Below are 15755 nucleotides of genomic sequence, written 5' to 3'. Positions count from 1 at the left end.
CTGGTGGAGACCAAAAACAGACCTAAAGGGGAAAAACTATTGGACATTTATCAGGTGCACAAACATATAAAATGATAATGTTGCTCTGTGTCAACTGTTTGAATAACACATTTGCCATAACAAACTTTTATGTGAAAATATGTCAATATTCTGCTGCCTTCAGGGGCCAAACATTCAGTTAGAGGCTCTGTACCTACATGTATAAAAGTGTCTTAACCAGCAGGGTCCTCCGGTTGCAAAAAGAAGTCAGATTGTATAGAAGTCTATGAGAAAAGGACTCTACTTCTCTCTTGATTTATTACCTCAGTAAACATTGTAAACATGAGTTTATGGTCTCAATCTCTAGTTTCAAGTCTTCTTCAATACAGCATGATGTTCATTTAGTAAATGATGGTCCATTTAGAGTCAAACAGACCATAAAGCAGGGGATGCTTTAGGGCGGGGCTACTGTGATTGGCATGTTGCCGCCGCTACCAGAGACGTATACGGCGTCTCTACGTCACTCCACCGTATTCCAAATATGGTCACTTCTGTTCTTTGCATCCAAAAAATACAACATGGCGACGGCCGTAATCCAAGATGGAGACTTCATCACGGCAGTCCACAAACCAATGGGTGATGTCACGATGGCTAGGTCCACTTCTACAGTCTTCGACAAAAACACCACGATTCTTATTTTCAGGTGATTACACACTATTCTGATACACACAATAGTTGCCCCTAGATGCTGCGCACTGGACCTCAAAATCGAGGGGGTAAAAGTACATGTACATGTATATCACTATAAATACTATTACTACCATCTTCCTCAACACCTTGATCCTTTACTTGGATTTACTTTACTTGTCCATTCTGTTCACAAGCAGTGGGAGAACATGGCTTGCACAAATATTATCAGAGGAAAAGCAGTGTAGCTGATTATTGTCTGGCTCTTTGCTCATTAGCTGAAGTAAAGCAGGTAGGGAGGGGAAAAACAGCAGCATAAAGCTCTGTGGGAGACCAGCTCTCTCAAGAATACTGCGACCTCAGCGGATGACAGTTGAATTCGGAGGGCTAATTGGCTCTCCACAAAGTAGAGAGCTTGTCGGTTTTTTTATTTATTTTTAATTAGAGGGAAAGTTAAGTTGGGGTAAGTTTTCTTTAACGAACAAACAAACAACCAAAGTAATCATAGAATTTTTATGAACATGCTCCAATTGTTCCTGACTGTTAATTTATTCATGTTCCGTCATGTTGTACATTCTTTGGAATTTGTTCGGATGGCTGGTTTGCTTCTTTGAAGTCCTGCCACGGTGTCCTCCTCCAGACCTCCTCCAGACCTCCTCCACCTCGGTCCGGCGCCACAAGCATAAGGGGGCTTCGTCCCCATCAGTAGTATTTTGTTTCAGCTTTATGCATCTAGAGAATAAAAGCAACAACATTATCGACCAAATATGTGGCTATCGCTGAGCTGCTGTTTCAGGACAGCGGCTGTTTCTACTTGCCTCCCACTGGTGATTTTAGAGAATGGTTCATAAATTCAAAAAAACATCTAGCGCTGTGATGGTGCAACGTTCTTGTGCTCTGATTAATTCTTTGATTTTGAAAGAGTAGCTTCATGTTGTTATTTGTCATTTCTGAGGCAATATGGTTAGATTAATGCATTTTATATATATAAAAAAAAAACCTCTGGCTTCCATAACTGTATGCCCCGTGGCCATGTTTTGCTATGAAGGTAAACACCTCTGCATTAAAGCTTTGTTACAAAAGCCATGAGAATTTATCTCTGTTTAATTGATGCTTTCTCCTGAAGCGCCCCGAGGCGTTACTTTGTCTGGGCTAGCTAAGGATGGGACCCCGCTCAGCACTGGCTCTGCTGCAGGTGCATTATTAAGGAGCAGCTGGGTTTGACAGCAGGGCTGCTGGGAAGGAGGCTCTGTCAGCTCTGATGCTGGTTCAGCCTGCATCCTCTCTTGTTTGCTACCGCAGAGGTTCTATCGGTCCGTACCAAAAGTCACAGATAGCTCACAAAACAGAGAGTGAGGAGAAACTAGAGCTCAGTCATCCATCACAGTGGATTCACGTAATTAAGGGAAACAACAAAAGGTTCGTTTGTGGTACAAATGATCTCTTTTCAATAGTTCTGTAACAATTAGTCAATTAATCTACTGACATAAATGATTTGACTACAATTGTGATAATCAGTTAATTTATTAATTCATTTGGAGGACAGGAGAGAAAACGATGCGTCCCTCAGATGGTCGGTGACTGTCACGCTCCGCCACCTTGTCCACAGCGATGGCGTGAGGACACCATCCAAATAGGAGACTTTTGGTCCATTTGGGCTGTCCGTTTATGAAACTTTTGTCCAAAACTGTGCGTAGAAACCATCGGATCAACAAACCCATGTTGCCTTGTTTCCTTTCTTTAACTACACTGTCAGAGGCAATAGTGCCCCGCAGAGCTCCAGGCACTGGGACCCATAGTTAAAAATCCCATGTTTATCAAGCTTCCGTATCAATAATGTTTACATGCCACTGTATTATAGTAGGCAGTGTATTGTTTTACCACACTTATCGTGACCGTATATTTAATACATTGTATCATGTCAATGACAGCTGACCTCCACCAATAACGGCAAGCGAAACAATACAACCTTCATTTTGTGATAGAACTGAAACTTAACGTAACGATAAGTAGCAAATAACTTCTACTAACCATTAGTTTTGCTAATGCCATTAGCAAACTAAAGTAAACATTACCACAGCAACCACGGTGGAAAAAAATGCTAAAAAGCGTAATGTTATTATTCAACGTATCCTCATACAATGGATCGTATGCTATCTTACAAAAGACGACTCACCATTTCTTTTGAATTGTCCTGAAAAAGTCTAGCAACACCTGTCATTGTCTGCTCGTTCCATGCATACAGTACAATACAACATCAACTTCCTCCTTCACAGGAAACTACGTTAGGTTCAGGAGAAGATCGTGGTTTGTGTTAAAATAACTACGGAAGTACTGAAGTTACAAAACAAACATGAACTGACGGATTAAATTAAAAGACAGATTATTGTTTGACCCACCTGTCCTCTTTGGGTCCTTGTGCTCTTCACAAATATTTCTGGTTCACGATAACATGGACACCAAACACAAGCCCACGCTTACTCTCACATGGACACACATGCTGGCACACACTCGACACAATTACAGTATTTTTTTCTTTCTTTCTTTTGTTGTTTGTTTTGTTGTAATGTAATGTCTTATGCATATTTCATTTTATGTTTGTAATTTTGTAAAATTGTAGTATTATATAGGTGGAGGCTTCATATAAGCCCAGTTGGCTTTCTGCCTCTTCCTGCACTGTGATATTCATTTATCTCTGTTATGATTGTGGAAAAAATAAAAAAAATGGATTACATACAAATCTATTTTGTGGGATATTTATGATATAGCTACCAAAGCTGAACAGCATGAAGCTCTGTAGCTAAACCCTTAGTCCCTTCAAAATATATCGTTGTTTTCAAGACCAACAGGTGATTTCACAAATGAAAAAAACACCAAAAATGATTGTTCATGAGTTTATGTTGTGAAGGGTAATGGCAGCTTGAAAAGGTGGTAAACACAGTCAAACCAATCAAAAGGTGGTAAAGTGCTTAATTGAAGAGTGAGCGTAAGACTGACGTCCAAACCACGGCGACGGACGGATTGAGTGGAGTTAACTGAGCAGTGACAGAGGAAGGCTAAGAGAGACGGAGCGCTGCAATGAAATAGAAGTAGACAGCTCGGACGAAGCCGAGGGCTTCATCACACACATCTCCTCGGGGACGTAATCAGTCCTTCTCCAATTTGGCACTCGCTGCTTATCGCACAACCGGGAGCCATGACCCGCATGACTTTTACGGCGTGGTCAACTGGCAAATGGAGAGATAGGGACCCGTCTGCCTGCCAATGTCTTTTAATGAGCGCGCCGATAAACAGTGAGGAGGACCGCAGCCGAGGCCCTTTATAATTACTTCTCCAATGATCACCACATTTCGTCCTGTATACCAGATCAATATTACAAGACACGGCCTTGATGACTTACAAAGTCACTTAATCTCACTTCACTGAGGGAGGAGGAGGAGGCCTTTATACAGGGAGGAACGGCTGAAAGGGGAGGGGGGAGGAACTGTGCAGTGAAAGATGAGCATATGATAATGCAGATGAGAGGGAGGGAAAGATATCAGCAAAACAACACGCAATTTATAGTTAAACCACATATATATATTTATATATATTTATGTTCTTCACCTGCTGACTTCAAATCTGGTGTGTTTATTCTCTGTTGCCATCCTTTAATGAAAATCAAGGCAGTGCTTTGACTCACTGTAGACTGATACATGCTCAAATACTCATTGAAGTAGGTCAGCCAAGTGGACAAGCTATTTTTCACATTTAGAGTGAATAGAAAATTGGCAGAAATAGGATATAATATTCCTAATCGTGTTTTCATGAGTGTATGAGAATCATTGTGTTTGTTAGCTTAGAATGGTAAATGGACTTGTAGAGCCCCTTTCTATTCTTCCTCAAAGTGCTTTTACACTACATGTCATTCACACACATTCATACACCGATGGCACGGACTTCGTGTCTTGCCCCAAGGACACTTCGACATGCTGGAGGAGTCGGGGGATCGAACCTCTGATCTTATGTTCGGACGATGACCCACATGAGTCCTTCAGATCTTCATAGGGAGTGAGTCCTCTTCGTGGAGTCCGCCATGTTGCACCGCCATGTTTCTACAGTAGCACAGAACGGGAAAAAACCAACTGACTCTAGAGAGAGCATTTAGCGTTTCTTTTGCGTCCCTGAAGGCCACCGTAGTTCATGCTTGTGAAACTACAGTAACTTGGAACCATGGTATTGCCAGAATGCCGTCGGACTTCCGTTGTCCCTTAAGATGTGTTATTGTGGTATCGATGGCCTCTGAGCAAAGTGAGCGGCTTTGCACTCTGCAGCTATAAGTAGGATCCTGGTCCTCCTGAAATGTTATATTCCTAGAACCACAAACTTTATTGCAGCGTGCACACAGGTGCTCGGTTCTGATGGTGGTTTGAGGAGGAAGTCCCTCCTGCCTTTATTACTTGTCTTTTGCAGCCTGAAGTTTCTCCATGTTGCTCTGTTTTGAGTAATGTCCTCCAAGGCAGCGTTGTTGATGTGGAAGTTGATGTTGTCCTCATACCTCCCTCTGACCTCCTGGTCCCTGCTGGTCTGCTTGTAATTGACTTGGATCATACTGCACGAGTTGTGAGAGTCTGTAAACGGGTGTTTTGAAATAGTTGTGCTGCTGTTAAACCTGGCCCCCATTTACTTCAACTCATTTAAACTATTCTCTGTTTTTTGATTCCTTAGAAAAATGTAATATTCTCTTTGAATTCAAGGTAACACGGGGAGAGCAATTGATATAAAAATGGGCATTTTGTAGGTGAAGTATTTCCTTGAGTTGTACAGCTTATCACATGCCATCAGTAGCAAAATGCTATAATCACATTCATAATTTAGATACCAAAATGCTACTGCACTGAAACATTGGATGGCAGTGTGGCTCAGCATGTGTAGTCTGCATTCCGGTCCCAAATTCAGATCGCTTCACGCAGCCTGAGTGGTTTCACATTAGCTGGATACATTTTGTTTCTCTTTTGTGCAGGAACAAGTCTAATCAAATTGATGCCAAGACAAAGAAAACTCCACATTGAAACAGAACTGAGTCCTTGACATGTTGAAGGTGTTTCGGAGACGAGGCCTCCTCCCCCATTCATTCACACATCTCTTTATATGCCAATATATCATCTGGAGAGGGCTTTAAAAAACACCTCCAAACAAGTACAGCTCACCTCCTGGGAGAGAAGCTCCACTCCAGCAGCGGTGCTGGGTTTCAGTAATTAGACAGCAATGTTCTAGTGAACAATACCAGTAGTGTCAAGACAAGGCCTTACAGTATGTATACCCCCTACACACATGACTATTCATTCATGTTGTTTTTTTTTTTCATATTCCATTTTTTTGTCACTATGACCCCTATTCTCTGCCTATGCATGCATGATGAGCGGTGCATTCACCCAGCGTCCATTCACATCACCGTTAGCCATTGTTTCTGCTCAAGCAGAAAGCGCTTGTCTGACAAGCACTAATTACATCCTTGATTAGGAGGAGAAGCAATGAAAGAGATAGAGCGCTCAGTAAGAGATAGGAGAGGTAACCCCCCAACCCCCAGCCTCTTTGTTTGGAGGGATGGAGGCACTCGATGGTGACTTAGGTGGATGTGTGAGTGAGTGTGTGCGTGATACAGAGAGCAAGCATGTCTAGGAACATATTCTATACTGGGCCTTTTCCTTTGTTTCATTGGTTTTAGTTGAATCACTCACCAACAAATCTTTTTTAAAGTCAACGTCATCAAAACTTTGCGCGCCCATGACGGCAATGGAAGTGTTGATCCGCCTCCAGCTCATCCACAATTTCACTACATTTTGGGCTTTATGTTTTCTTTTTTCCATGTTTATCACTAATGGCAGGCAGAATTCATTCATCAACATCTGAGAAGGAAGCGTGGGGATTTAAGTGCAGCAGACTTTGAGACGAATCCGCCCACAGTCGACCAACCAGACCAAACGCCACCAATCTGCCCCAGTGAGGAGAGCCGAGATGGAAGCTAAGCTAACCCAGCTAGGACCTGAGACTACTCCACTACCCAGCATGCTTCTGGCTGTCTTAAGCCCGGTCACAGAAAAATAAGATAGATGAAAGCAGCAGGAGGACGGTGACTGTTGAGACCTGGATCCATCATTTATCTGGATCAAGAGGCACCTGACGGACCGACAGCAGGACAGAGACTAGGACTCTGGTGGGACGAGAGGGGGTGGACTGTGTTTGCATCATAATCCATTGGTGCTCAAACACAGTCAAAGTTGATGGACAATGTTTTTTTTAAATGTTGAGTTTTTGATGTGAAGATGTCGGTCATATTATCTGCCCAGATAATTGTTTTTGTTGCTGCTGTTTACATTCTTACTGAGGCAAGTTTAAAAAATGCACTACAGGAATGTAAAACTGCTTTTGTTTTGTTTGTCGTGTTACCAATAGGCTACAACTGAATGATGTTGTGCAACCTTGTGTTACATAATGACAATAAATGACCCTTGAATCCTTAAAACATTTAATCAAATAAGTTAACAACATCAAAATGTCTGGTGCACGTTCGGTTGTCAGAATCGATACTCCAACGGTGGACTACAGTTCCAGCACGTTCTACAGAATCCTGGTCACGACCGTTTCAGAGCAACAGATGTTGCTGATTAACGAGTGACCGTGCGAACTGGTGACTTTTAGCCGAATGCGTACCTGGTTGCTCTTAGTAACTTACGTAAATGGATGGCTAGGTAATAAACACAGATTAGTCTGTATCAAGATCGATTGAAGACACCTACATGGTTCTGCTTCCAACCTCAACGCAATCACGGATGCATTGAGTCCCCAGTTGACACGGTCACACGTTACACAAAAACACCTATGGCTGGAATGTTTTAGCGCCCATTTAAAAACTCAATACATTCAAGCCTCTGAGTCTGTGTCATGGTGTTCTGTACATGACCACAGAAAATGTATATTCTACCAATAAGGATCTGCAAAGTGACACTGTTCTGGCAGCATGGGGTATTGCATAGCATGCATGCTAATCCAATAAGATTTCAGCTAAGCTGTGGCAACATCTACTAATACCTCAATATAACACAATGAGACACAAAAGTCTAAATCCCATACTGTCCATCTTTATGAGTTCAAGTTCATCCCACACAATAAACTACATCTGTTTCTTAGTTTGCCGATGTGACTAACATTATACCACATCCTACAGCAAGCTTAACACTAAATCAAACACAAGCCGCAATAAGACTCTCAAAAGAATACATAACATTTATACATGGTAACATAACATACATTCTTGGCTCAATTTAATCATGCAACGCACAGTGGTAGGTGTTGGGTGCACGTCTGCATGCCGGGCTCTTTCATTATTAATACATTCAGTATACTCAAAAACATGTTTTCTGGCTGCCAGTATGGCATATAGAGGCTGTGACATTCAACTACAGGACCTCAATCATAGACTGTATATGAGAAGTGGACCTAGCCACCCATTGGTTTGTGGACTACAGTTTTGAAGCCTAGATTTCTACATTTTGGGCGTCCCTATCTTGGGTTTTGACAGATGCCGTCTTGTTTTTTTGCAGTGTGAGAGAGAGTGGAGCTAACCGAGTTTTGAATAAGATATTTTTAGGCGACAAATATGTTACAATTACCTTTCATGTAGACAAAGTCAAAAGACAAAGACAAAGACAAAGACAACTCCCTGACCGGACAATGCAGTGGTAGCGACCTGTCAATCACAAGGTAGCCCCGCCCTAAAGTATATCCTGCCTTATGGACTATTTGACTTTAAATGGTCCATAATTTACGAAATGAACATCATGCTGTATTGAAGAAGACTTGAAACTAGAGATTAAGACCATAAACTCATGTTTACAATGTTTACTGAGGTTTTCTCATGGACTTCTATACAATCAGACTTCTTTTTGCAACCGGAGGAGTCACCCCCTACTGGTCATTAGAGAGAATGCAAGTTTAAGGCAGAAACAGAGGTTAACACCAGGTCTCAATACTGGGACTGGACAAAATAACAGGAACACCTTACACCATAGATTCTTCCCTCAGCCAGAAGCACTCAGCAATTACAAGATGGACAATGTTTTTTGTCTTCTGTGGAAAAAGGCTTAAGTACATCATAAGTGCAGTTACCCAAGTACATCTCCCAATCTTCACCATCAGAATTGTACCAAAATGAATGTACTCTATAGCTGTTAACAGTGAGTCTTTTTTTGATTAGGAAGGTTCCTAAGTGGAGAAAAGTGATTCGTAGAAGAATCATTGACGATAAGAGCTGCGGGCATTCATTCTTTAAAATTCTGAGGAAAAGATCTTTAAAGCCCTCTTTCATATCTCCGAGGGAAAAATAAGAGCATCCTTTAGGACCTCTGAGATGAAAACAATGCCAAGTAAATGTATATATTTAGAATCATCAAGAGGCCAGAAGGATGATCGCAAACTGTCACTGCCTTTGGGCAATGTTACGTTATGTTAATGTTCAAATGTCGCAATTACCAAGTTTATAGATTATAAGTACAGTAAGGGTTATATTATAAGGAATGCATCTATCTTTATACCAAAACCAAATACATAATTTATGAATTCTACCAAAATTGTACAATATTTTTAGAATAAGAGCTCTACAGTTTTGCTTGTATGTTATACTTTCAGGCATTTTATACAGAGGACTCTTTGCAAACAGCTAACAGGACACACAGCGTTACACAGCAGTGCACGTTATGCACTTATATGCAAACAGCTTGGCTTTTATCCTGTCACACCAGAGTACTGCACAATCAGGGAGCAATACCTTTGGAAAAAAAGGAGTTTTGGAAAGGACGGGCAACAATAGCAACTCCCTATTCACTTCAACGTTACGCACAAATGTTAGATGTTCCCCACACCATCAAACAGACCGCATCTGTCCTCCAAAGTGCTTCGAGACATGAAGGGAAATGGCAAAGACACTTGCCCAGTATGCTAATCAAATTCTGAGCGATTTAGTATTCCCCGCCGCTGCTTGAGGGACTTTTTTCCCTAGATTAAAAAAATAAAATAAAATGTGATTGGGCCCCCACACCTTATTTGCTGAAAACTTTAAACTCCTAATCAAATCCTGCATCACCTGATGCAGCATCTCCAGCATGCTCCAAGTATTAATTCCGCTAATACAGAGGGATGGTGGAATATTATGTGAGGATATTGGAAAATAATTTCTTGCTTGGCTATTCATTGCGGAATTCATTAAAATCCAATTTTGGGAAATTGAAATAAAAACAGCCATTTGCTGTGATAGACTGGCGTGCAACACCAGCGAATATGAGAACGTGGGTGCGGTGGGAAGGGGAAGAGGGTGCAGGGGGGGAGGGTCAAGAATGTGTTCAGAAGATGTAGAAAGGAGGGAGGAGAGAAAATCAGAATAACAAAGATATACAAAAATATTCTTCTTGCATATCCTAACGCAAAGGACATGTCCTGCCTTCTGTGCAATGCATTCTGGGATTGGCTTCCGACTCTTGAAAAGGTGTTTTTTTTTTAGACTCAGTGCATCTTTGAGACGTTAACATCCCTCCCCGCCTCGTAAACCGGCAGACTCCTGTTCCTATTAGCCCTTAATACTAGCCACCACTAACCCCAACATTAGCCGCTGTACACACTCCTAATTGCAGTTAACAGTGGGTCTGGATTGGCTCATTAGCATGCTACGCCACGCACTCGGAAGTAAAGGTGGAGAAAAACGCGACGCCGCTGTGATTAAGCCAGAATGGTTGTGACAAAAAAACAGCCTTGCAATTAAATCAAGGAGGTCGGCCGCTGCTTGTCAGAGATTAGCGTTTCCCAGATATGAGGTAGTGAAAGCAGAAAGCAGTGCCGAGAGTTTTCAATGTATGGTGTCTGATGCTAATGCAAAAGCTAATGCCGGTAGTTTTCATCAATAGCTGTGCCCACTCTCACACTGAGATAATGGAAATACTGAGTGTTTATTGAAAAGTCCACACTTGACAGTCAGAAATGTCTTCTTGACAGCATCAACATTGAAAAGCATCGCGCTTTTCACCTATTCAATACTGGGACACAGTAATGTTGTGAGGATTAAATCTGTTTTATTAAAGGTCTTAAATGAATTCCATGTTGGGTTGTCCAAATTGTTTATATCACTGTTGTCAGCAAGGAACTTCCATTACAGCATGCAACAGCACGACAGGCCAACCTTTAATACGTAACAAGAGGCTAATATCAGCTACATATCCGTCTCATCCATCACAAATACAGTCTGAACACATTAATGGAACAGGGAAGAATTAACTTATATAAAGAGGAAAAACGCCTCTCAAGGTAAAAAGACTAAAGCATCGGTTATCCTCCCAATCGGACGTGAACACAGACTGCTGTGGACACCACGGCGCTGTAGTTCTGTTAATACTGGCAGCTTGGAGGACGCGTTCTGCAGAACATCTGAACAGCATCGTTAAAAAGGTTTTTATTGACTAGGTTTCGTTCCTCTTTTTATCCTCGTCAGGTCAAAATGTGTGAAACAAGGAAACCACGCCCACATTAAGACATGATGCAAACCAATAGGAAAACAAGCTCTATGATGACAAGGTTCACCCAAAACACCCGTGTGATGACATCCACAAAACAAGTCAATAATATACATAGAGAAAGTACATACTAAACAATATTACAAAAGTCATACTTCTAAATATCAGGCATATGTTATTTTTTAAACAATGTTATCTTCATCATCCCATATGTCAGAAGATATATATCAAACAAATATGTCACCGATGGAAATATTGTATAGAGTTAGAGAAGAAAGGAAGGCATCTTAAATACATATACAGAAGTTAGGTTAAAAAGTACTATATCACATCCCCAAATGTAAAAATTAGACAACTGTTATATTTATTTAATTTTTTACAAATTTGAATGGCACTGCCACCAGGGTAACGCTCAACCTGGGTCTGGATGCAGCTCCTGTGCTCTGCTATCCTGGTTTTGAGTGCTCTTGTATGTTTGTACACTACTGGATGTGCCAGAATGTTCTTCAATTAAACAAAGATAAAACAGAAGTAATTGTTTTTGGTACCAAGGACGAACGATTGAAAGTCAGCGCTCAGCTTCAATCACTGATGTTAAAAACCTCAAACCAAGCCAGAAATCTAGCTGTAGTTATGGATTCAGACCTCAACCTGAACAGCCATATCAAGACAATTACAACATCAGCCTCCTATCACCTGAAGAATATATCACAGATTAGAGGATTTATGTCTCAACAGGATTTGGAAAAACTTGTCCATTCATTCATCTTCAGTAGACTGGACGACTGTAACGGTGTGTTTACAGGTCTCTGTAAAAAGTCAGAAAGATGCAGCTGATTAATTAAGAACGCTGCAGCTCGGGTCCTCACTAAGACCAAGAAAGTGGATCACATCACTCCAGTTCTGAGGTCTTTAAACTGGCTTCCTGTCCAACAAAGAATTGACTTTAAAGCCCTGCTGTTGGTTTATAAAGCACTGAATGGTTTCGGGCCAAAATACATCTCTGATCTGCTGCTACTGTATGAACCATCCCGACCCCTTAGGTTGTCTGGGACCGGTCTACTTCCTGTTCCCAGAGTCCGAACTAAACATGGAGAAGCAGCGTTCAGGTTTTCTGCTCCACATATCTGGAACAAAATCCCAGAAAGCTGCAGGTCTGCTGAGACCCTCAGCTCCTTTACATCAACATGGAAGACTTTTCTGTTTGCTGCCTTTAATTGAACCATATTCAAGGTTATTAATCAATTCCCTGCATTTCTGCATTTTACTACTGTATTTTATTTCTTACACTGCTTTTTAGTGTTTTAATGACTGTTTTTAATGTTTCAATGAATGTTCTGAATTGTTTTTAAATCTCCTTTTCTTTTGCCTTATGTTTTGATGCTTTTAATGGTTTTATGTGAAGCACTTTGAATTACCTTGTTGTTGAAATGTGCTATACAAATAAACTTGCCTTGCCTTGCCTTACTTTGGGTTGATCTTTAAATTCACTTTTAGTGGATTGGTGCTGAGGATGAAGAACAAACAGTGATCTCCTGGCTAAGTGATTGCTGTTTGTCGGACCCGTCCACCTCCACTTCCCCACCAGGTATTGCTACGAATGCTGGATGAGACCAGCCTGTTTAGCCTCTTTTGTTAAATCTGTATTCTAATTAATGTGCTTGTTTGTCATGGTCAATTTGTTTTGTGCAGATTCTCCTGATGAGACTAAGCTGGCTGATGGGGAGGCAAGTGGAGTGGATGGAATGATGCCCAGGTAAGAAAGAACACTTGTATCTTTTCTATACAGGTCGTTCCCTCACGTCTCACAAGAATGTCCAAAAAAACTCATTTGTTGTTTGTTGTCAGGATTAATGGTACATTTTAAATGTTGATGGCATTGATTGAGATATTTATAAAACCTAATGTTTCTATAGTTTGATTTGGCCATGGAGAACACATTATTCCTTTCAAAACAGGATGGTATAGGGAACAAAAATGAGGAGACATTTTGCTCCCCATAGAAGTCCCTTTGCATTGCCTGTATAGAGAGGATGTTTCTCAAACAAAGACATTTTCAGAAAGGACAATCAACGCCAGTTCCCTTAAACTCTAAGTGCTTGGTGTAGTCCCTGGGGTCTTTCATCCATTTAAGCCGCCCTGATGGTCGACATTGGTAAACGTTTTCTGCATGTCTATTGTGACCAGGTGTGTATCCCTGCGTAGATCATCCACTGTCTTTAAGAGGTCAATCATGTCCATTTAATCCCGTACAAGTGATGGAAGCTTAGTAACAAAGTTAGTAAGTGAGCCAATAGCAAAAACAATTGGTCAACCAAGGGGTGTTTTCACATTGTGAATATTTGGTAAAATGTAAATAACAGGAGAGCTAGGATGTGATGCCTTCATGAATTCACATTCTTTTTTTTTGTAATTTGGCGCTTCCAGTTTGTCTTCAATTTCATTTTTAGATTTGAGTTTTTCTAAAACGTATGTCGTTCTACTTCTTTGGTGTAATCTACATAATCTAGTACAGTGATTTTCAACCAGTGTGGTGTGAGAGATCGTCAGGTGCCGTGGGAAAATGTTCAATTTCACTTAATCGGTCCCAAAAAATATTATTTATGTTGAGCCTGCAATATAGTGGCTGTCTAAGTAATTAAATTCTCTTCCATGCCAGTGGGTAGTAGTAGGTAGCGCAATCATTTTGGTTGCTGGTGTGCTGCGGGATCTTTTTAATGTAAATGGCTCAGAAAAGGTTGAAAAACACCGACCTAGTATACAGATAGCGCTCCCTTCATCTCACCATATGTGATCCGACCAAGATTTTTGTAGAGTTATCCTGCCCAGTTGGACATGCAGTGAAAGTGTACCACCACTGATATTGCAGTGTGCATCGGCCTTAAACTGTTTTTATAACCTGTCTGACCATCTGACTGCTTGTGTTTTTGGCCTTTCACCAAAGATACAAATATACAGCCCAGAAGCAAGGAACAAATGTTGGCATTGTACTTTTCAATGAACCAAAGATATATTGAATGTCAACGTTATTGCTTCCGGTCAGAGTGACGTAGTACAGCCAACAATGAGCAGTGTAAGGAATGTAGTATATCGAGGGTCTGTTCTGTAATGTTTTGTGGTATAGTAACAAGTTTAACAAGGGAGAAAGTCCATTAAGGGTTGGTGGGTGTCACGGGAATGCAAGGACTAGGACTCAATTGCAAGACCACAGGAGATAGAGTCAGGAAAACAGTCTTTATTTAACACAGCTGATTACAGACAGGAAAGGCTGTGTGGAGCCCGTGGTCCGACACAGCGTGCAGGCCGGATCGACGGTGTGGTACCCGTGGTCCGACACCGGAGGGCAGGCAGATTGACGGTGTGTGTCCCGTGGCACGACACCGGAGGACACGGGGGGATTCCCGGATCAGCAGACACCGGAGGCAGGCAGAGCGTCGGCGAACAATCCAGTGGGGACACAACAGAGGCTCGGGGGGTTCCCGGACCGTAGGACACCGGAGGCAGACACCGTAGGCAGGCAGAGCGTCCGCGAGAAGATCTGTTGGGACACAACAGAGGAACGGGGAATTCCCGGACCGTAGGACACCGGAGGCAGACACTGTAGGCAGGCAGAGCGTCGGCGAGAAGAACTGTTGGGACACAACAGGGGCACGGGGGATTCCCGGACCGTAGGACACCGGAGAGCAGACGCTCGACATCCCAGCAGCCACCACGCCAACCTGGGTGGGCGGAGGGGGTCCGGAGGAGGGACATCCCAGCAGCCGCCACGCCAACCCGGGTGGGCGGAGGGGGTCCGGAGGCGGGATGACCGGATCTGACACGGAGCTGTAGACGACCTCGGCCACCGGTGCTGAGGGGGCCGGCCGGACTGGGGAGACTGGGGGTCCGGGGGATGGAACTCTAGAGACTGGGGGTCCGGGGAACGGAACTCTAGAGACTGGGGACTAGAAGGTGAACAGGGCTCCAAACCCGGGATCTCGGGCGGGCGACCGGATGGCTGGAGTCGTGGTGGAGCCGGATGCTCCGGTGGACGGACGGACTGCAGGACTTGCTTCCGACACTGGTGCTCCGACGGACGGACGGACTGCAGGACTTGCTTCCGACACTTGTGCTCCGGCGGACGGCCGGGCTGCCGGACCTGCTTCTGACGCGGGAGCTCCGGCGGACGGCCGGGCTGCCGGACCTGCTTCCGACGCGGGGGCACCGGCGGACGGCCGGGCTGGACGGGCTGAGGCTCGGGGAAGCAGAACTGGACGGACTGAGGCTCTGACTGGAGCTCATTGAAGCAGGACTGGACGGGCTGAGGCTCTGATTGGAGCTCGGGGGAGCCGGACTGGGCAGACTGGGACTCCGACTGGAGCTCGGGGGAGCCGGACTGGGCAGACTGGGACTCCGACTGGAGCTCGGGGGAGCCGGACTGGGCAGACTGGGGCTCCGACTGAGACTCGGGAGAGCAGGACTGGGAGACTGGGGATCAGGAGAACTGGACTGGGAAGACTGGGGCTCAGGAGAGCCGGACTGGGAAGACTGGGGCTCAGGAGAGCCGGACTG

This window comes from Pholis gunnellus, assembly GCF_910591455.1.
Source record: "Pholis gunnellus genome assembly, chromosome: 20".
NCBI classification, from domain to species: Eukaryota; Metazoa; Chordata; class Actinopteri; order Perciformes; family Pholidae; genus Pholis; species Pholis gunnellus.
The sequence above is the reverse complement of the archived record's forward strand: the minus strand, read 5'-3'. Positions refer to the sequence as shown.